This window comes from Triturus cristatus, chromosome 10 (genome assembly GCF_964204655.1).
Source record: "Triturus cristatus chromosome 10, aTriCri1.1, whole genome shotgun sequence".
Classification (NCBI taxonomy): domain Eukaryota; kingdom Metazoa; phylum Chordata; class Amphibia; order Caudata; family Salamandridae; genus Triturus; species Triturus cristatus.
This window is the reverse complement of record NC_140593.1, coordinates 88,027,090-88,047,443: the sequence shown is the minus strand read 5'-3', so window position 1 is coordinate 88,047,443 and position 20,354 is coordinate 88,027,090. Positions and strand designations below refer to the sequence as shown.

At 50.4% G+C, this 20,354-nt stretch overlaps 1 protein-coding gene and 1 long non-coding RNA gene across 2 annotated transcripts in view; one reads left to right on the top strand and one right to left on the bottom strand.

The window, feature by feature from the left end:
• LOC146788895 (uncharacterized) overlaps positions 1–20,354 on the bottom strand; it is a 151,778-nt gene that overhangs the window by 23,866 nt on the left and 107,558 nt on the right. Inside the window, exon 2 of the long non-coding RNA XR_014969720.1 lies at positions 19,166–19,333. This is a non-coding gene — a long non-coding RNA (uncharacterized LOC146788895). The remainder of the gene's footprint in view (positions 1–19,165; positions 19,334–20,354) is intronic.
• Positions 1–20,354, top strand: part of LOC146788896 (receptor activity-modifying protein 1-like) — an 85,560-nt gene that overhangs the window by 30,232 nt on the left and 34,974 nt on the right. The gene's annotated exons all lie outside the window — the stretch shown is intronic.

Here is a 20,354-nt window from a genome sequence, read left to right as displayed (position 1 = left end):
TACTAATCTGTAGTGTTAAATAAGGCTGGATAAAGTAAGTGGTCTGGATCATGTTGGCATGGAGGACCGAGGGTTTTGTCGGCTCAGAGGTCTGCCTCAGGGATTCTAGGTGACTCAGAGCCAGTTGTTTCAACGCTCTCTTTGGTAGATCAATAATATCTTCGGGTTCAAGATAATACTTCTCCATGCCAATATCTTTGAGGAAGTTTCTGACATACTGAAGCCATGTTATTTTTAAGGATTGATCAAGACAGAGCCATTGAGTCCGCCACGATTGCCTGTGTCAGCGCATTTTTGTCAGAGGTCCAAATGCGCCGCCAGAGCAATAATGGTTGGATCCTTAACAAATCCTCTAAGTAAGGGATTCCAAGTTCCAAGTGGGATGCGTAGATTGATGTACGTCTCGGTGTAGCTAAAAGGAAACTGAGGAAGGTGTTTTCTGCCACCTGAAGGGCGCTAACATCTATGTGTCCCCAGACTCCCGCCCCATACAGCGCAATCGCCTGACACTTGGCGCTATAGATTTTTAGTAGCTCCACTGGTGCCCTCCCCCCAGTCTCTGGGAGAATCTCATCAGGGCCACTATGGCTCTTTTAAAAAGATGGCACCTGGCCTCTACTGCTGGCCTCCAGTTTAGCCTTTCGTCGATCATGATACCCAAATACGGATACTGGGCAGTTACCTCAAGTTTTTGGTCTTTGAGATAGATATCCTTTGCTCGATTTTTCCCACTGCCTGCTATCATGACAAACGTTTTTTTGACATTCACATGTAGGTCCAGCCCGCCCATAAAATCCGCGTACCTATTCAGGGACTTCTGTAATTCACGCGGAGTGCGCGCCAAAATGACAGCATCATCTGCATAGAGCAGAGCGGGAATCAGGCGCTGTTTTACCCGCAGGAGATCCTGGCCCCCCCTCAACATCTCTTCCTCCAAGCCATTCGTATACAATGAGAAGAGAAAGGGGGCCAGGACACACCCCTGCCTGACTCCACGCTCCACTCCGAAAGACGCTGTCAGCTCCCCCTTCACGCCAAAGCGCACCCTCGCAGAGGCTTTGGAATAGAGCTCTCTCAAAAAATCTAAAAGAGGGGGCTCCACTCCCATTTGTCTCAAAACCATCCAGAGTTTTGCATGTGAAACGCAATCAAAAGCAGCGGACAGGTCTACATACACCATATAGACCGTGTCCTTCTTTGCTTGGATATATTTACCCACTATCAAAATAAGATTAAGGGCCTGCTCCACCGTTCCAAACCCCTCCCGGAATCCAAATTGGAGATCGGAAATAATGCCTCCCTCCTCAGCCCACCGCTGGAGTCGCTCAAGCACCACCCTGCCAACGACCTTGCCCAGAGAATCCAGCAGTGAGATGGGGCGGTAGCATTTGGCGTCCTGACGATCCCCCTTTTTAAAAATTGGGACCATGATAGATTTAGTCCAACATTTTATCAGTCCCACTTTTGCGGCTGCAGTGCACACTCTAGTGAGAATGGGGGCCCAGAGATCCAGATTGAATTTAAAAAGATCCACTGGGACCCCATCTGGGCCTGGGGCTTTCCCGTTTTTACTTGTTTCCAGTGCCACTAATACCTCGGAAATGTCAAAATGCAGGGATATTGGGTATTCAACTGTTGAATGTGTGATTGATGTCCCTACTGATGTTACTGTGATTTTAAAGATTTTAGAAAAGTGGGACACCCAAGTATCTTCCCCTATGGCCAGTTCTATCTTGGGACTGTTATCGTCTGTTAGGTAGGGGGATTTGACTGTTCGCCAGAAAGCCTCACTGTTTTTAGAGACAGCACTAGTGTGCAGGTCGTTCCATAGTTTCTGTTTTAGTTCTTCTATTCTTTGTTTACGTGCCCTTCCATATTGCAGTCTAAGGAGTTGGATCTGCTCCGAATCTCTGACTGTTTTATTCAGGGCCACCTTTAGCTTAGTTAGGGCCACGGTACAACTATGGTTAAACCACCCTTTAGTAGTTGGGTTCGAGCTCTTTGGATTTACTGTGAGAAGTCCCTTAATTTTCTCTAATATCTGGGTAAAATTATTTAGGACTTCTTCATCCGTTTCTAGTAGATCCAGGCATTTAATTATGTTTGAGTGTGCCGCTTTTACCAATTTTTCAGTAATTTCGGCTGGGTTTATCTTCCCCCACTTTAATGTATATCCATTTTGTTTACCTAACTCCAATTTGTTCTGGGCAAGAGTTTTAGCTATGACTGCAGTTAGGGGTTGAGAGTTAATTAAATAAAGATCCATCCTCAGGGCAGAATGATCGCTTAGTGTGTTAGTCAGGACCTCAAGGGACCTAGCTCTGCGCAACAATCCAGGCAAAAGGAGGATGTAGTCGACTGTCGTTTTGTATCCCCTTCCCACATATGTTGGTTGCAGGAAGTTTGAGCCTAAACTTGGCTCGTTAGCTATTGAGAGTTCCAAGTCAGATAACACGTTGTTCATAGCAATCTTCACCTTGGTATGGGCAAAGTGCATGAGGGGAGCATCATGTTCATCCACTATCCCACAACAATTTTTCCCAGCATGTGGGCATGGATGCAGATTAAAATCTCCTCCCCATAGAAGATGAACCACCCCTTTTCCTGCCTTGAATTGATAAAAATGGGTTAGTTTCTCCTGGATGTTAAAGAGAAAGGTCAAGAATTGGTCCTCCTCTAAATTATTGTAGAGGTTGAGCAAAAGGATAGACTCTTTGTTTTTAAAAGAAAGGGAAAGTAATTGAAAATTTGGATCAGAATCGACTATGGATACTTTTAAGTGGTTCACAGTATTTGCAATATACGTGGTCAGCCCTCCCTTAGGTCTGCCTGCAACACTGCCCAGAGCTGGGGTGAAGTATGTTTTATAACCCAGGAGGTGGAGCTCCGTCATGGACCATGTCTCCTGGAGGCAGATGATTTTACCCGGCTCCACGAAGTTCATGGCAGTCCCATCCTCAATTTTGGGGCGAAGACCCGCAACATTCCAGAAGAGGATAGGTAGGGGCTGCAGTTCTGTGTTAATCGCCGCATCTTCATTTGCTAGGCAAATTGTTTTTACTTTAGGCGTTAAATGGGGTGTCTTAGGATTAGTAGATTCGGTCGCCGTTAGTGGTCAGTCGACCGTTTTAAGGCCACTAAACCTATTCATCGTCGGGATGCTGGACCAGGCATCCCAGCGAGGCAGCTCTCTATAGGCCGTCCTCTGTGTGTGCGGACCCCAATCATCCCATCCTCCTCCCAAATGACGTGGCCCCACTGTGTGCCAGGAACTATCATAATCATGGTGACGAGGGTCCACTATTTGCCTTGGGTTGCCATATTCACAGTGACGGGGAGCTGCTACTTCCCTGGGGCTGTCATGATCATTAACCCCTTCAGCGCTGCGGGAATTCCCCCGCGGTGCTGAAGGGTTCGAGCGCGGGCGGGCCCATGACGGAACGGTTCCGTCATGAGCACAGCGCAACCGATGCTCATGACGGAACCGTTCCGTCATGGGCATGGAAGGGGTTAAAAGAACCATTGCGATGTCTTGAAGGGTAGAAAAAGGAAAGTCGCTTGGTGCCTATACCTCCATTTACACTCGGGTACTCCCAAGAGCAAATATAATCTACCACTCGGGGGTCTTCGAATGTAATCACAATACAATCTCCCGGTATTGTTTTTCTGCCGTTTCCCACCTAGGGAGTCCTACGTACCATCAGAATCCTACATGGCCAAGTTGCTGGAATAGGGCGATTGGTATTTAGCCAATGTTGGGCCTTGTTTTTCAGTGACCACGTAGGTTCTGCATTGTAATCCACTAACTCGGGCACACCTGTCATTACAACTACAAAGGGACATGCTTCCGGTGGCATATCAACAGCGAATCTAGCTTCGGGAGGTCCCCTAGGGTCACCTCTGTTGGAAACTGGGGCCGAAGTTTTTGGGGCAGGTGTTTTGGGAGCCGGAGTTTTAGGCGCCGATTTTTTGGGTGCCGATGTTTTAGGCGCCGGTGTTGTTGCTGACAGAGCATTACCCTGGGGTAAGGTTATGGTAGCATTAGTGGAAGGTTTCGCTACTCTGTTAATATTTAATGTTTCAGGGGGTGTTGGTTTAGGTGTTACATTTAAAGGTATAGGTACATTCTTTTGTATGGCTGCGGGCTTGAGAAGAGTCTGTTTGTTTCCCCCCATTTTTTGGGCCCCCGGCACTTGCTTGGACTTTGTGAGGTTTATAAAATTAGATAGCTGGTTCTCTATCTGTAATAATCTTGCTTCTACTGGTGCAAGGAAAGATTTCAATAGATCTGCAATATTATGTAGCAGTTGTGAGTTATTGCTATCGCTTATTTCCTTCCTACAGGGTGAATGAGTGGAGAATTCCAGGCTAAAGGGGTCTGGAGTATCATGTGCGGACTGATTTATGATCACAGAATCTACTACCTGTTCAGCTCTAGGGGGTGCGTTCTCTTTCCTACTAGGCGTGTCACTGATCTCATTGGGGATGGGATTTTTCAGATCATTCTTTCTTTTCCTTATAGCGCCCTCCCTCCTCCCTCTTGCTTGCCTTGTTTCATCCGGTGTGATTTGGGGTATCAGCTCTGATGTCCTTTCTAAGTCTGAGCTTATCTGGAGATCGGAAAGCTGGGAGGCCGACAGGTCCACATTGTTTGGTAGGCTACGCCTACCCTCACAAAGCGTCCTTCGCCCAGAGTTGTTGTCTATTACGGGGGTTCTTGCATCCGCTAAGTTGCCCATGGAGGATCTCTTAGCGAGCGCTAAATCCAAAGACACCCTACCTTCCATCAGACTAATACTTTGGTCTATGAATGAGTTTGACTTGGTGATGAAGTCGTCCATGGGACCTAAAAGCTTGCCTCCACCCCCGATACTTTGGTTTTATTTCCTCTAGTTAAGACCATTGTTCCTGTTAGACCAATACAAGGAGTTAACGTCTTATATAAACAGATAGTCAGTAAAGCTGAATCTTTGGGAACTCACAGGTGCAATGTCAATAAGGTAACAGTACGTACGATTTTAGTGTAAGTTCCGGATGAATGGAAGTTAGAGAGATGGCCCGGTCCGGTCTCTCCCGTCCTCGAACGGCCTCAAACGGCCCGCCCTTTGCCCGGGCTTAGCCCCGGGCGCTCCCGCGCAGCAGGGAACTACGCTCCTGAATTAGAGAAAATAATGAGCGGTGGGGGCGTGGCGGTCAGGGAGAGCAGCCCAGGTGTGACTGGTTGGGCTCGCAGGGACTCCTGGGCAATGGAGTCCCCGCTGCTCGCAGCCCTGGTCAGGATACACTCGCCCCAGGTATCAGGCAGCCCCTTCTGGCAACTCCCGCGATAGTCTGGCACGCTGCGGGACCCGCGCAGCGGGTCCGGCGAGTTGCTGGCTGGAAGACGACAAAGAAGAACAAAAGGACAACCTGACGGCAATCCAAGGGCCTCAAGATGCGGTTAGTGTCCCGCTGGTGGTGGGTTGACAGTCCGCTTTTACTCCCGTGGGCGGGGGGGCGTGGCGGTCAGGGAGAGCAGCCCAGGTGTGACTGGTTGGGCTCGCAGGGACTCCTGGGCAATGGAGTCCCCACTGCTCGCAGCCCTGGTCAGGATACACTCGCCCCAGGTATCAGGCAGCCCCTTCTCACAACTCCCGCGATAGTCTGGCGCGCTGCGGGACCCGCGCAGTGGGTCCGGCGAGTTGCTGGCTGGAAGACGACAAAGAAGAACAAAAGGACAACCCGACGGCAATCCAAGGGCCTCAAGATGCGGTTAGTGTATATATTTTTAAAAAAGAGCACTGCATTGTCACCAATACACCGGGATTAAATGTGGGCGAAAGTGCGTTTTTTCCCCACTTGAGATATGCACCACTTTCGTAAAACATGAGTGTAATATGTGAAATACTCCTGGGCTGTTATCTGCACGAAAGCTGAGCTCGAGCCTGCCCTTGCATGCAAATCCCAGGCCGGACACCAGCTCCACATATCTCCCATACAGAAGCTACAACGCACAGCCAGGTACATAGTTTGTGTAAGACATTTTCAGCTGCAGGAAGAAGAAGAGCGAGGACCGTCTCCCTCTTCCTGCCACACTGAAGTGCAAAACTGCGCCCACGCCCAACTCTTCCACAAATACCCCCAGTACCCTAAGATACTGGGGCAGCGGTGTGGACAGACACTAGATCGAGTGAGGCCAGGACAGTGGTGGTGGTGGGTAGCAATGGATGTTAGAAGCACGGAGACCCTCAGCGGCACAGTCACAGCTCACAAACACGCTGCACAAGCAGACACAAAGAGCAGACACAAAGTAGCATCCCTTGGCACATGTTAAAACAGAACCCCATTATAAATAGTAGAATTACTTGTGAACATGTGACTGTTAAGAGGCTCACAACACCGCAAGTGTTTGTCTGTTCTCAAATGTGATTTCACAAGGTTAGGAATTTGTTCTTTACTGCCCCAATAAACTTTGGCGAGCAACCATGTGTCGGAGCGTGACGAGCTCCGAAGGCTCCTTTCGCCGTTTCGTCCGGCGAAGCACTTTCTTATCTTTAGGGAGAGCAGTTATGGTCATTGGTTGTTATTTAAGGCCGCTGGGGAAGAAGAAGAATGGGTTGAAGCGACAAGAGCGATAAGTGCAGCCTAGGAAAGGTATTATATACGCTGCTGGAGGGAGTATATAGAGTGGGAGGGGCGCCTGCTGCAATCTGGAGAGGAGAAGGTATGCGCTACATACAGCATGGGAAGGTGGGGTGGAGGCCAGGACTGCTGGGCAGGTAGGAGCTGGCAACTGCAGTTTTAACAAGTCAGATCCCGGAGGCATTATGGAGAAGTATCTCGCCACACAGGCAGAGCAGGGGAAGCCGATGGTCTCCCGCCGCCCAGGAGCTGCAGAACTGCCGCAGGGCAGCGGCAGGAGGTCTTCTTGGATGTAGTGGGAGCAGCGTCAGCACAAGCGCTGCTCCCCAGATGGCAATCCGGGATCTGGGTGCGACAGGATTCCCAGCAGAGACTGCATCATGGGACAAACAAGGAAGTAGTCCCTACAGGAACAGATAACGCCGAGCAGCGGAACAAAACTATAGTTGGTCGGTGCTGCTTCCAGCCGAAGGGAAGCAAAACGGAAGTGCCGCATTGGACCGCAAGCCAACCATAAGCCCGCTAACAAAATAAATGCCACAGTTAAGGAATGGCAAGCAGCAGGAGAAACTACCGGCAAGAGGAGGAGTGTCACCGAAGTATACAGATTATGTAATGCCTCGTAGAGGCAGCGCATGCGCTGCCTATATGCGAGACCTAAAAATGGTTGTTTCTTTAAATGGCAACAAAAAGAGCTGGACCCACCACACACTCAAGTCTTAAAATAAAATGGTTAATGCATTGGATAAAAGTATTTCTGGTTGTCCAGTCGCCTATTTTGTGCTGCATTATACAAGCAAAAGCAAAGAATTTGCACAGAAATATTTTCCTCATAAAAGGCATATATATATATGTTTATTTATTCAGCTGCCTGAACTTGAACTTTCAGGGACACACGAATGACATTGTAATGCTATTAAATGTTTTTAAAAATGTATGCAGTTTTTCTCTGGGAGCAGCACAGATGGGAGGAGGAAAGTCATTAACCTACATATAATTTTAGTCTGGCTTGGCAGTGAAACTGTCACCTGATCTTATAACCTACACCAATATTATTCTACAAGCTATTTGCTTGTATTGCTACACATTACAAAACAACGTTCCTTTATAACCAGCCCTATTGACATTGCCAGTGCTTTTTATGGAGCGTTGTGGCAACATGACTAAAGTAATCCTAGAGGGTATTTCAGTACCTGAGAGTGCTGATGTGATGAAAATCTTGTCTTTGAAGCTCACAGAATCTCTTGCTCATCCTCCTGAAGCCTGCCATGCAAACAAGGCAGGCGAGGGAGGATCCCAGAAACTGTCTGAATCCTGTTGTTCACTGAAGAAGTCTTGTGTATTGAGTTTATGCTAAATATGTGTTAGACCTGGCACCTTGGCGTGAGTTTCACTTCCACTTTTAGATGGTGTGCCTCGATTGTTTTGCTGGTGTTGTCCGCTCAGGGCGCCGCGCCACGGCTAATCCGTGTCGCAGCGCAAGTGCTCCCTAGATAAAGTGCTCATAATTGATATACATGATTGGTTTATTGGATTCACTGTCAGTCCCCAGTAAAGTGCACCCGGAGTGCCAGGGCTTGTGAGTGCCAATGCCGCTAGTGGGCTGCAGCGCTGGTTGCGCCACCCACACCAGCGGCCATGTAAAATGTGTCCTGGGTCTGCCACTGCAGACCCCGCGTGCAGTCCCGTACTGTCACGCTGGCCGGACAAGTGCACACACTTGCCCGCCTCCAAAACCTTCCCTTCGTCTCATGTTAGTCACCCCTCTGGTAGGCCCACGGGCAGGGTGCATTGAAGGTGTAAGGTAGGACAAGCCCTGAGTGTGTGGCCTGTCCTAGTAGTGAATTACCGCCATATTCGTGGTTCACTATTGCAAGGCTGCCTGTTCCCCTTAGGTCAGATGAGCTGCTGGAATTATTACATTCCATAATCCCAGCAGGCTCAGGGAACATGGTAGAGAGATATGTTTCATATGCCTGAACTTGGAATGATAAAATACTTCTTGTACCCAAGTTTATTTTACTATCCTGGGTTTGTAAATACGACTTTTAGAAAGTTAGTATTTACTCGCTTGACCATTTCAGCCCGCCTCTGCTGTGCGTGTATCTGACTGTCTGGGCTATGTAAGTGACAGGGCTGGGGGGACGACAGGTAGCGAATGGCAGGAGGACACCTTGGTGGGAGGTGGGAGTGTCCCTTGGACTCTGAATAGGGCAGTGCTCCACTACCACAATGCTGGCTCCGCCCCCTGGGGAGCGACTGATGACTCAGCCTGCACCTGGCCCAGGACGGCCGAAGCGCTGTCCACAAGGTGCTCCTGCAAGTACTTGCCCCCTGAATGCCGGCTCCACCTCCTGTGGAGCGGCTGATGTGCCTGCCCCTCATACTGAAAGCAGAAGTCAGAGTACCCCCAACAAAGTGCTCAGGACTGAGAACGGTTATGCGAAGGACCCCCTGGCCTGAAAGAACAAAAAGAAATGTGGTATAAAAGTAGGAGCCCTGCTCCTTGCAAATCAGAATCCTGTCTACCACAAAGAAGCTCTGCCCGACTAGGAGGAGAAGAAGACGCTGGAAGGACTGGCCTGCTGCTTGCCTTGCTGAGAAAGGAGAGGAAAAGACTTGCTGAAAAGACTTTGCTGCTTTGTGCTTGAACATTCTCCAAGGGCTTGATCTGAGCTTGCCCCCTGAACTGAACCCCAGGACCAGTGGGTTCTCTGTGCTTTTGCTCGTCCTCCAATTCGAGCCGTGTGTGCATCCCGCTGGAAAGGGACTGCGCCCCTCATCGCCCCCTCCTAGGGCCGTGACACTCGGGAGCTCGCCGCCTTAACCCCGTGAGAGCCCCGCTCCGTCCGGAGCCGCTCTCTGTCCCCCGGCTAGGTTGTCTGCGCCCCTGTCACCGCCTGCCACTGGAGCGCGCTGAAAGCGCTGTCATCCCTCCCGCCGGAATCCTTCCGACGATCGTGATCTTCGCCGGGCCACCAGCTGCACGGACCGTGCCCTGTGACCCCGCTTCGCTATCCTCGGAACACCTCAGGCCGCGCCGCCCCCGCTGTGGAGACCCCCCCTGCACCGCCGTGCTAAGGGTCGCTGGCCGCGCCTGCCTACCTGCCCACACCCGCTGATTGAGGACCCAAGAACACTTCCCAAAGCTGAGCGTCGCACCGACCCGTGCCGACTCTCCACACAACGTTGCTAAAGGAGTTCCAGTATCGGGCTCGGGGCCCGTACTGCCTTACTTCCCCGTAAATCCTCACCACACTGCACGCCCGTCTCACCTCCCGCTGCCCCGGAGCCGCCGGGGGGAGCTGTGCATGGCGCAGGCGCGCCCACGACAGATGCGTGAGCCGCGGTAGGCCTGAAGTAAGTCAAGACTGGAATCCCCCAAGTGACATTTGTAAAAGACTAAAGAAGCATCCGCTTAAGGAACCGTTTTGCCTGCTTTATAATCTGGTGGCATAGAAACAACGTTACTAGTCTTGTGATAAGTCTGCATATTGAGATAACTATTTTTATATAAAGAAGCGTATTTTCACATACCTAAGCCTGGTGGCCGTTTCTGGGGGAGATTAATGTCTTTACTGTGTGTATGATAATAATTGCTTAACCAACAACGCCTGAAGAATCGCCTTGGCTGCTCACGCCACGCACCTAGAGGGTGAGCAAGGGTCATTCCAAAAGGGGTTATCCTTTGCCCTGACGTGGAGGAGAGGGTCCCTGCTTGACACAAGGACATCCTTGCGCCAATCAGAGATCCCCGAGTCTAACATTGTTGGCAGCGGCTGGGATTTCGGATTTGCATTTGTAATTTGCCTACAGTGAATTATTAATCACCAGATAGTGAGAGCAGACCAAGTTACGCAGCCACAAGTTTTCATTTTTGAACTTTGTTGAGACATCTGCCATTATTGCAACCATGCCTGGCTCACTCCCTGCTGGAAGAGCACTCTCTGTGATTTCTGGAATAGATGAGGTGGATTGGGAGAGACTGGAGGGTTACACAGTAGAGCAATTGAAAGGCTACAGTGTAAAACTCCGAATTCCCCATGCTGGATTCAAGAGGAAGAACCAGTACACCAAGGCGTTGAGAGCCTGGAAGGAGTCAAGGGACCCACAGAATGCGGGGGACATCATCCCACCCGACAACTTTGGAGAGCCCAGCAGAGTCCTGTCCCCAGAGGAGCTGGCAGACAGGGCAGCAGACAGGGCGCATGCAATGGAGATGGCAAAGTTGGCAGGACAAATGGAAATGGAAAAGCAGAAGTTGGCCTTGGAGGCACAACAACGCCAAATGGATCATGATATAAGATTGAAGGAGTTGGAGCTGAAGGCGAAAAGTTTGGACACAGCTCCTTCTGGTGGCAGCACTCCGCCGGTGCAGGTAGAGTCCAAGGTGTACATCCCCAAAGATGTAGTTAAGGAGTATTTTAGAAAGGATGACATAGGGCAGTGGTTTAGAGCCTATGAGGTGGCCATGTCTTCACACCGGGTCCCTGAGAAAGACTGGGGAGCGGGGTTGTGGGGAAGGTTCCTTGCTGAAGGGCGTGACACACTGTTAGATTTACCCTTAGATCTCCAAGCCTCATACCCCCATATGAAGGAAGCTTTAATGACCAGGTATCGGTTAACTACTGAGCTATATACACAAAGGTTCAGGGAGACTAAGAAGATCCCTGAGAGTACGTATGTGGAGTATGTAACTTTTTTTTGCAGAGCACTGGATGGTTGGGTGAAGGGTAGCAAAGTGAATGATTATCAAGGGCTGCTTGATTTAATTGCATGGGAGCACTTGTCCAGTCAATGTTTTCCTGAGCTACGCCAGCACCTGATTGATAGCAAGCTGTCCAACCCGAGGAAGCTTGCTGAGGAGGCGGACCGCTGGCTCAGCACCAGGTTCCACAAGGGTCAAGTGGGAGACTCCGCCAAAGGTGGGCAGGGTCCCCAGCAGAAGAGTGGGGGGGACAAGGGTAAAAAGAAAGGGTTCCAAAAAGGCCCCCAAAGTAATTCCCAAGGGAACCAGCAGAAGGGTTCTCAGCCTCCCCCACCCCCGCAGCAGAACGGGGCCCGACAGGTAGGCCTTTTCCAAAGGGGCCCTTCAATTGTTACAGGTGTGGTGACCCGGGTCACATTGCCACTGATCCTAAGTGTCGCCTGTTTGGTAAGACAGCACCCACTGGTGCTCCACCCCGGCAAGTAGCTAATGTTAATTTTGGGGAGGAGGTAGCAGTCCAGGGGGGTGGGGGTCCTGCACATATGACCCTAGTCTTGCTAGGAGACAGTGAGTAGTGACCATCAATGGAAAGAAGGTTGAGGCTCTTAGAGATACAGGAGCCAGCGTGACCTCGGTGAGGCAACACCTGGTGTCTCAAGAGCAGATTTTACCCAATGCCTACTGTAGGGTTGTCAATGCTGACAACATAGAGAGTCGTTGTCCAATGGCTCAAGTTCCCTTTGAGTGGGGGGAGGTCTCTGGTACTCTATAAGTCGCTGTGAAAACTGACATGCCTGTAGACTGTCTGCTAGGGAACGACCTGGAGAGCTCCCCGTGGGAAAAGGTAGAGAAGACCACGCATCTGAGGATGGTGGGTCTACCCGACTGGGCGTGCGTGACCACCCGGTCCATGGCAGCCAGTAGGGGTGTTGAAAGGGTCCTGGAGCCTGAGGGAGAGGTCCAGGAACCGGCCTTAGGGAGAAGGCGCAGGAGGCGCGGGAAACCGGCCCCCAAAGTTCCCACGGCCCAGGAGGAAGCAGACCCTGAGGGGGATGCTCTGGAGCCTACCGGGGAACAGATTGCCGAACTGGGGGACCTGCCTGAGCTGACCCATTGGCAGCAAGAAGGAGGCCCCTCCAGGGAGGAATTCTGCAGGGAGCAGAAAGAATGCCCTTCTCTCGTGGGTATGCGGCAGCAGGCTGCAGACCAGGCCACTGGTGTTCAGGCCAAAACACACTACGTGTACTGGGAGAGTGACCTCCTGTATTCAGAGCCTAAGGCTGCTGAACCTGGGTCAGCCCGTGTGCTGGTGGTACCCCAGAAGTTCAGAACCTTCCTACTGGGGCTGGCTCATGATGTGCCTTTAGCAGGACATTTGGGGATGGACAAGACCTATGACAGGCTTGTCACCCACTTTTACTGGCCCCAAATGCACAAGAATTCAGATTCCTACTGCAGAACCTGTCAGACTTGCCAGGCAAGTGGTAAGAGCGGGGGGAAGCACAAGGCTCCTCTGCAACCCTTCCCCGTGGTCGGTACGCCATTCCAGCGAGTGGGTATTGATATTGTTGGGCCTCTGGACCCCAAGACAGCCCTGGGCAACAGGTTCATCCTGGTCTTGGTGGATCATGCCACCCGGTACCCTGAAGCCATCCCTCTGAGGACAGTGACGGCCCCCGTGGTGGGACGGGCACTGATGGGAATTTACTCCAGAGTGGGATTCCCTCTAGAGGTGGTGAGCGACAGGGGGACCAATTTCATATCCACATATATGAAATCCTTGTGGAAGGAGTGTGGGGTAACTTACAAGTTCACCACTCCTTCCCACCCCCAAGGAAATGGGTTGGTTGAGAGATTCAACCGAACCCTCAAAGGCATGATCATGGGCCTAGACGGTCCAATGAGGCGTAAGTGGGACGTCCTCTTGCCATGCCTGCTCTTTGCTTACCGAGAGGTGCCACAGAAGTATCTAGGGTTCAGCCCCTTTGAGCTTCTGTATGGTCACCCGGTAAGAGGACCTCTGAGTTTGGTAAAGGAAGGCTGGGAGCAATCTTCCAGGAAACCTCCCCAGAATGTATACAGTTACATGCTGGCCTTCAGGAACCAGACTAGGCGTTTCAGGCAACTTGCTGAGGCAAATCTGGAAGCCAGCCAGGAGGAGATGAAGCGGTGGTACGACCGGAATGCCACTCTGGTAGAGCTTCAACCTGGACAAAAGGTGTGGGTCTTGGCCCCAGTGGAGCCTTGTGCACTTCAGGATAAGTGGACAGGTCCATTTGAGGTTGTGGAGCGCAAAAGTCCTATCACCTACTTGGTGGACATGCAGGGCCCGATTCACAGAACTAACTTAAGAAAAAATCCTAAACTTACTACCATTTTGGTATTCACAGAAGGCACTTACTCATTTTGGTATTCACAGAAGGCACTTACGCATTTCGGTATTCACAGAAGTTAGGAGTCCTAACTTTAGGACTCCTAAATGCCTTCTGTGAATACCGAAAGTCTTAAAATTAGGATTTTTCGCAGTTTAGTAGTAGTATAATTAGGACTCCTAACTTTAGGACTCCTAAATGCCTTCTGTGAATACCGAAAGTCTTAAAATTAGGATTTTTCTGAATTTAGTAGTCCTAAGTTTAGACTTAGGACTACTAAATTGAGAAAAATCCTAATTTTAAGAATTTCGGTATTCACAGAAGGCATTTAGGAGTCCTAAAGTTAGGAGTCCTAACTATACTACTACTAAACTGAGAAAAATCCTAATTTTAAGACTTTCGGTAGTCACAGAAGGCATTTAGGAGTCCTAAAGTTAGGAGTCCTAACTTCTGTGAATACTGAAATGAGTAAGTGCCTTCTGTGAATACCAAAATGAGTAAGTGCCTTCTGTGAATACCAAAATGGTAGTAAGTTTAGGATTTTGTCTTAAGTTAGTTCTGTGAATCGGGCCCGCAGTCTCACAGGAACCCTTTGAGGGTCCTACATGTTAACCGCCTTAAGCCCCACTTAGAGAGGACCGAAGTGGGCATGCTGCTGGCCACTGATGATGGAATGGAGGAGGAGACTGAGCCTCTTCCTGACCTCTTAGTAGCCTCTGAGAAAGATGGGTCAGTGGATGGAGTTAACCTCTCACCCACCCTGACGCCTGAACAACAGGAAGATTGCCGCCACTTGCTGGGGCAGTTTCCAGATAGGTTCTCCCTGGTTCCTGGTGTCACAGATTGGTGCGTCCATGATGTGGACACAGGAGACAGCTTACCTGTGAAGCACAAGGCTTACAGGGTAACTGACAGGGTCAGAGCTTGCATCAAGGAGGAGGTCTCCAAAATGCTTGCGTTAGGGGTGGTTGAGTCCTCCAGCAGTCCTTGGTCCAGCCCCGTGGTCTTGGTCCCCAAAGCTGCTGCGCCGGGAGCCACACCTGAACTCTGGTTCTGTGTGGACTACAGAGGACTCAATTCAGTAACTAAGACTGACGTGCACCCCATCCCCAGAGCTGATGAGCTCATTGATCGGCTGGGGGCTGCCCGGTTCCTCAGCACGTTTGATTTAACGTCTGGGTACTGGCAGATCGCCTTGACTGATGGGGCCAAAGAGAGGTCAGCATTCTCCACACCAGATGGGCACTTCCAGTTCCGGGTCATGCCATTTGGAATGAAGAATGCCCCTGCCACCTTTCAGAGGTTGGTCAACCAGGTATTGGTTGGGCTGGATGAGTTCAGTGCCGCCTACCTGGATGACATCGCAGTGTTCAGTGCCACCTGGCCCGAGCACCTGCGCCACCTCTGGGAAGTGTTGATGGCTCTGCGCCAAGCAGGCCTCACGATCAAGGCAAGCAAGTGCCAGATCGGGCAGGGTTCCGTGGTGTACTTGGGACACCAAGTGGGGAGTGGCAAGGTGGCACCCTTGCAACCCAAAATTGAGACCATCCTGACTTGGGAACCCCCCAAGACGCAGACCGCAGTGAGGGCCTTCCTGGGGCTCACTGGGTACTACAGGAGGTTTGTCAAGGGCTATGGAACGATTGTTGCCCCCTTGACAGAGCTGACTTCCAAGAAGCAGCCCCGGAAAGTGATCTGGACTGACACCTGTCAGAAAGCTTTTGACACCCTGAAGACTGCCATGTGCACGGCGCCCGTGCTCTTGGCCCCTGACTTCTCCAAGGAATTCCTAGTGCAGACAGACGCTTCAGAGCATGGTGTAGGGGCTGTTCTCTCACAGATGACTGAGGAGGGCTGGGACCAACCCGTAGCCTTCATCAGTAGGAGGTTACTTCCACGGGAAAGTAGGTGGAGTGCAATTGAGCGAGAAGCATTTGCTGTGGTCTGGGCGCTGAAGAAGCTAAGACCCTACTTGTTTGGGTCTCACTTCCGGGTTCAGACGGACTACAGGCCCCTCAGATGGTTGATGCAAATGAGGGGTGAGAACCCAAAGCTGTTGAGGTGGTCCATCTCCCTACAGGGTATGGACTTTACGGTGGAACACCGTCCTGGTACAGATCACGCCAACGCTGACGGTCTGTCCAGGTATTTCCGCCTTAGTGACGAGGAACCCCTTTGGCAAGGGTAGTTCTCCCCATATTTCTGCTGGAGGGGACACGTGTTAGACCTGGCACCTTGGCGTGAGTTTCCCTTCCACTTTTTGATGGTGTGCCTCGATTGTTTTGCTGGTGTTGTCCGCTCAGGGCGCCGCGCCACGGCTCATCCGTGTCGCAGCGCAAGTGCTCCCTAGATAAAGTGCTCATAATTGATATACATGATTGGTTTATTGGATTCACTGTCAGTCCCCAGTAAAGTGCACCCGGAGTGCCAGGGCTTGTGAGTGCCAATGCCGCTAGTGGGCTGCAGCGCTGGTTGCGCCACCCACACCAGCGGCCATGTAAAATGTGTCCTGGGTCTGCCACTGCAGACCCCGCGTGCAGTCCCGTACTGTCACGCTGGCCGGACAAGTGCACACACTTGCCCGCCTCCAAAACCTTCCCTTTGCCTCATGTTAGTCACCCCTCTGGTAGGCCCACGGGCAGGGTGCATTGAAGGTGTAAGGTAGGACAAGCCCTGAGTGTGTGGCCTGTCCTAGTAGTGAATTACCGCCATATTCGTGGTTCACTATTGCAAGGCTGCCTGTTCCCCTTAGGCCAGATGAGCTGCTGGAATTATTACATTCTATAATCCCAGCAGGCTCAGGGAACATGGTAGAGAGATAAGTTTCATATGCCTGAACTCGGAATGATAAAATACTTCTTGTAGCCAAGTTTATTTTACTATCCTGGGTTTGTAAATACGACTTTTAGAAAGTTAGTATTTACTCGCTTGACCATTTCAGCCCGCCTCTGCTGTGCGTGTATCTGACTGTCTGGGCTATGTGAGTGACAGGGCTGGGGGGACGACAGGTAGCGAATGGCAGGAGGACACCTTGGTGGGAGGTGGGAGTGCCCCTTGGACTCTGAATAGGGCAGTGCTCCACTACCACAATGCTGGCTCCGCCCCCTGGGGAGCGACTGATGACTCAGCCTGCACCTGGCCCAGGACGGGCGAAGCGCTGTCCACAAGGTGCTCCTGCAAGTACTTGCCCCCTGAATGCCGGCTCCACCTCCTGTGGAGCGGCTGATGTGCCTGCCCCTCATACTGAAAGCAGAAGTCAGAGTACCCCCAACAAAGTGCTCAGGACTGAGAACGGTTATGCGAAGGCCCCCCTCGGCCTGAAAGAACAAAAAGAAATGTGGTATAAAAGTAGGAGCCCTGCTCCTTGCAAATCAGAATCCTGTTTACCACAAAGAACCTCTGCCCGACTAGGAGGAGAAGAAGACGCTGGAAGGACTGGCCTGCTGCTTGCCTTGCTGAGAAAGGAGAGGAAAAGACTTGCTGAAAAGACTTTGCTGCTTTGTGCTTGAACATTCTCCAAGGGCTTGTTCTGTGCTTGCCCCCTGAACTGAACCCCAGGACCAGTGGGTTCTCTGTGCTTTTGCTCGTCCTCCAATTCGAGCCGTGTGTGCATCCCGCTGGAAAGGGGCTGCGCCCCTCATCGCCCCCTCCTAGGGCCGTGACACTCGGGAGCTCGCCGCCTTAACCCCGTGAGAGCCCCGCTCCGTCCGGAGCCGCTCTCTGTCCCCGGGCTAGGTTGTCTGTGCCCCTGTCACCGCCTGTCACTGGAGCGCGCTGAAAGCGCTGTCATCCCTCCCGCCGGAATCCTTCCGACGATCGTGATCTTCGCCGGGCAACCAGCTGCACGGACCGTGCCCTGTGACCCCGCTTCGCTATCCTCGGAACACCTCAGGCCGCGCCGCCCCGCTGTGGAGACCCCCCCCTGCACCGCCGTGCTAAGGGTCGCTGGCCGCGCCGGCCTACCTGCCCACACCCGCTGATTGAGGACCCAAGAACACTTCCCAAAGCTGAGCGTCGCACCGACCCGTGCCGACTCTCCACACAACATTGCTAAAGGAGTTCCAGTATCGGGCTCGGTGCCCGCACCGCCTTACTTCCCCGTAAATCCTCACTGCACCGCACGCCCGTCTCACCTCCCGCTGCCCCGGAGCCGCCGGGGGGAGCTGTGCACGGCGCAGGCGCGCCCACGACAGATGCGTGAGCCGCGGTAGGCCTGAAGTAAGTCAAGACTGGAATCCCCCAAGTGACATTGGTAAAAGACTAAAGAAGCATCCGCTTAAGGAACCGTTTAGCCTGCTTTATAATCTGGTGGCATAGAAACAACGTTACTAGTCTTGTGATAAGTCTGCATATTGAGATAACTATTTTTATATAAAGAAGCGTATTTTCACATACCTAAGCCTGGTGTCCGTTTCTGGGGGAGATTAATGTCTTTACTGTGTGTATGATTATAATTGCTTAACCAACAACGCCTGAAGAATCGCCTTGGCTGCTCACGCCACGCACCTAGAGGGTGAGCAAGGGTCATTCCAAAAGGGGTTATCCTTTGCCCTGACGTGGAGGAGAGGGTACCTGCTTGACACAAGGACATCCTTGCGCCAATCAGAGATCCCCGAGTCTAACAATATGGAAAAAGTAAAGAGGGGGAAACACATGTTGCCTGTTTGTGTCTGTAAAACTGTTGTTGATAAATAAGGAATGAGGAAGACTATGTCACAGAAATGAACGAGTAAAGAATAAGTCCAGAATTGCTTTTACATTTTTGCCAACAAGGTGTCTGGAATAGCCACAAGTGAAATCTTGATTGTAAGGTGAATACCAGGGGATTAAGAGGGGGATTAATAGGTAAAGGCGAGGAGAGTTAATATTGCTACTGTTGCATCTTGAGGTTAGGAGAATCACCAGTAGTATAGTCACAAATGTCAACAATGATTTTATTATAGGGATGAAAGACTGATCAGAACAAATGAGACGGACATGATTTGCTTATCATGTCAGTGGGATTGATGTATTTGATAGAGGAGTTCAAATGATTCAGGCATTACAAACTGGTCACATCATTTAAGATGGTCTAGATATGCCTGGTGGAGGAGATCAGAAGAGATAAACATGGCTGGCTGATCCTATCTTGTTGAGTGAGATCTTTATTTTTGGCACAGGAGGTCATATGAGGTAGACATAACGTTAGGAAACAAATAGGAAATAAGCATTTGGCTATTGAGGAAAAAAAACCTTGCCACTTTTGCACATTGAAATGCTGTTGAGGTCCGGTTTTTATCCTTTTTTACCAATCCCTTTAACAATGTGTCTCTTTGTACATAGTGTTTTATTCTGAAACATAGTCCATTTTTAGATACATTTATGATCAATTTTATAATTCATCAAATGTTTTACTTGATCCTTTTTATCCTGTATTGTATGTTGTGCTTTTATGATATTTTTTATCGCATAAAGCTTTACCTACCTAAATAAGCAGCAGAATCACGTGAAGGCCAGGCAAGCCGCGTCGAAAGATGTTTGAACTTTGTCAGAGAGAGAGACTGGCATCACCTCACTCTCTGGGAATGCTGTTCACCTCACAAGATACGAGCGCATAGTGTACCCGCCAGCCTCCAGCGAGCTTTCATCAATCCTGTAAGGACAGCACATGCCAGTAGTTAGTATTACAGAGTATCTGAACAGAATATTACAATTTGCCATAAGTTATGTACAACAACAGGGAACGCGTTGTGGATACAATACAATGATCTGCTATACCTGGATTGCCTCTGTTCAGCAGAGGTCTGGACATAAGGCACGTGTTCCTTTGTGGAAATGTTAGTGCTCGTAATAACTTGTTCTCCAACCCATTTGGGAAAACCCGCACAATCAGTTCAAGTCCAATGAATCTGTGATGTCCCTGTCTCACCTGGAACACTCACAATGGACAATACCTGTTCCTTTACAGGATACCCGTATCTATCATCCCAAAGTCTCAATATTTACATTTTCCATCAGGGCAAGTGAAGCGCTTCAATAGTTTGATTCTGTGGTCCATTACGAGAAGATTGAGAACCAAGGTGAATGCACTTCACGAGACACCTGTGCTTTACCTTGTTCCACGAAGCGACTTCTTTTGATTTTCTCGAGCTTCTTCTTGTCTTTCATATTCTCTTCGATTGCCAGTCGATATTAAGAAGAGATGTGAGACTTGCAGGCTCTGGACTGGATCTATGGCAGAGGGAAAAGCAGGGTCCTTCTTTCTTGAAAATCTGTCTGTAAAGCAAGTTTGGGAAGCCTAAACGTGGCTTATATACCTGGTCACATGTAGGAGGTCTGCCTTCCATGCAGGACTTATGAACCGTGCAGCAGTACGGTAAATCAAACGAAGAGCATTTGGGATGAGCCACATGCTAGCTCCACAGCCTTCATAAATCACTCAGGGAAGACCTACAGGTGATGAGACTAGAGGTAGGTCTGACACAGTGGTATTGATTGGTTGCTCGCTGTCCTTGATAGGGGAACCTTGGGCATGATACTACCATTAGATGAATGGTGATTGTGGGCAGAGAAATAAATGACATCTACACACATGGAGTAAAATCCCTGCCGTCTAACCCACTCCTTTGTTGTTCACCAGTAAGAACCTCCCACTTTGGGGATTTATTTCCCAA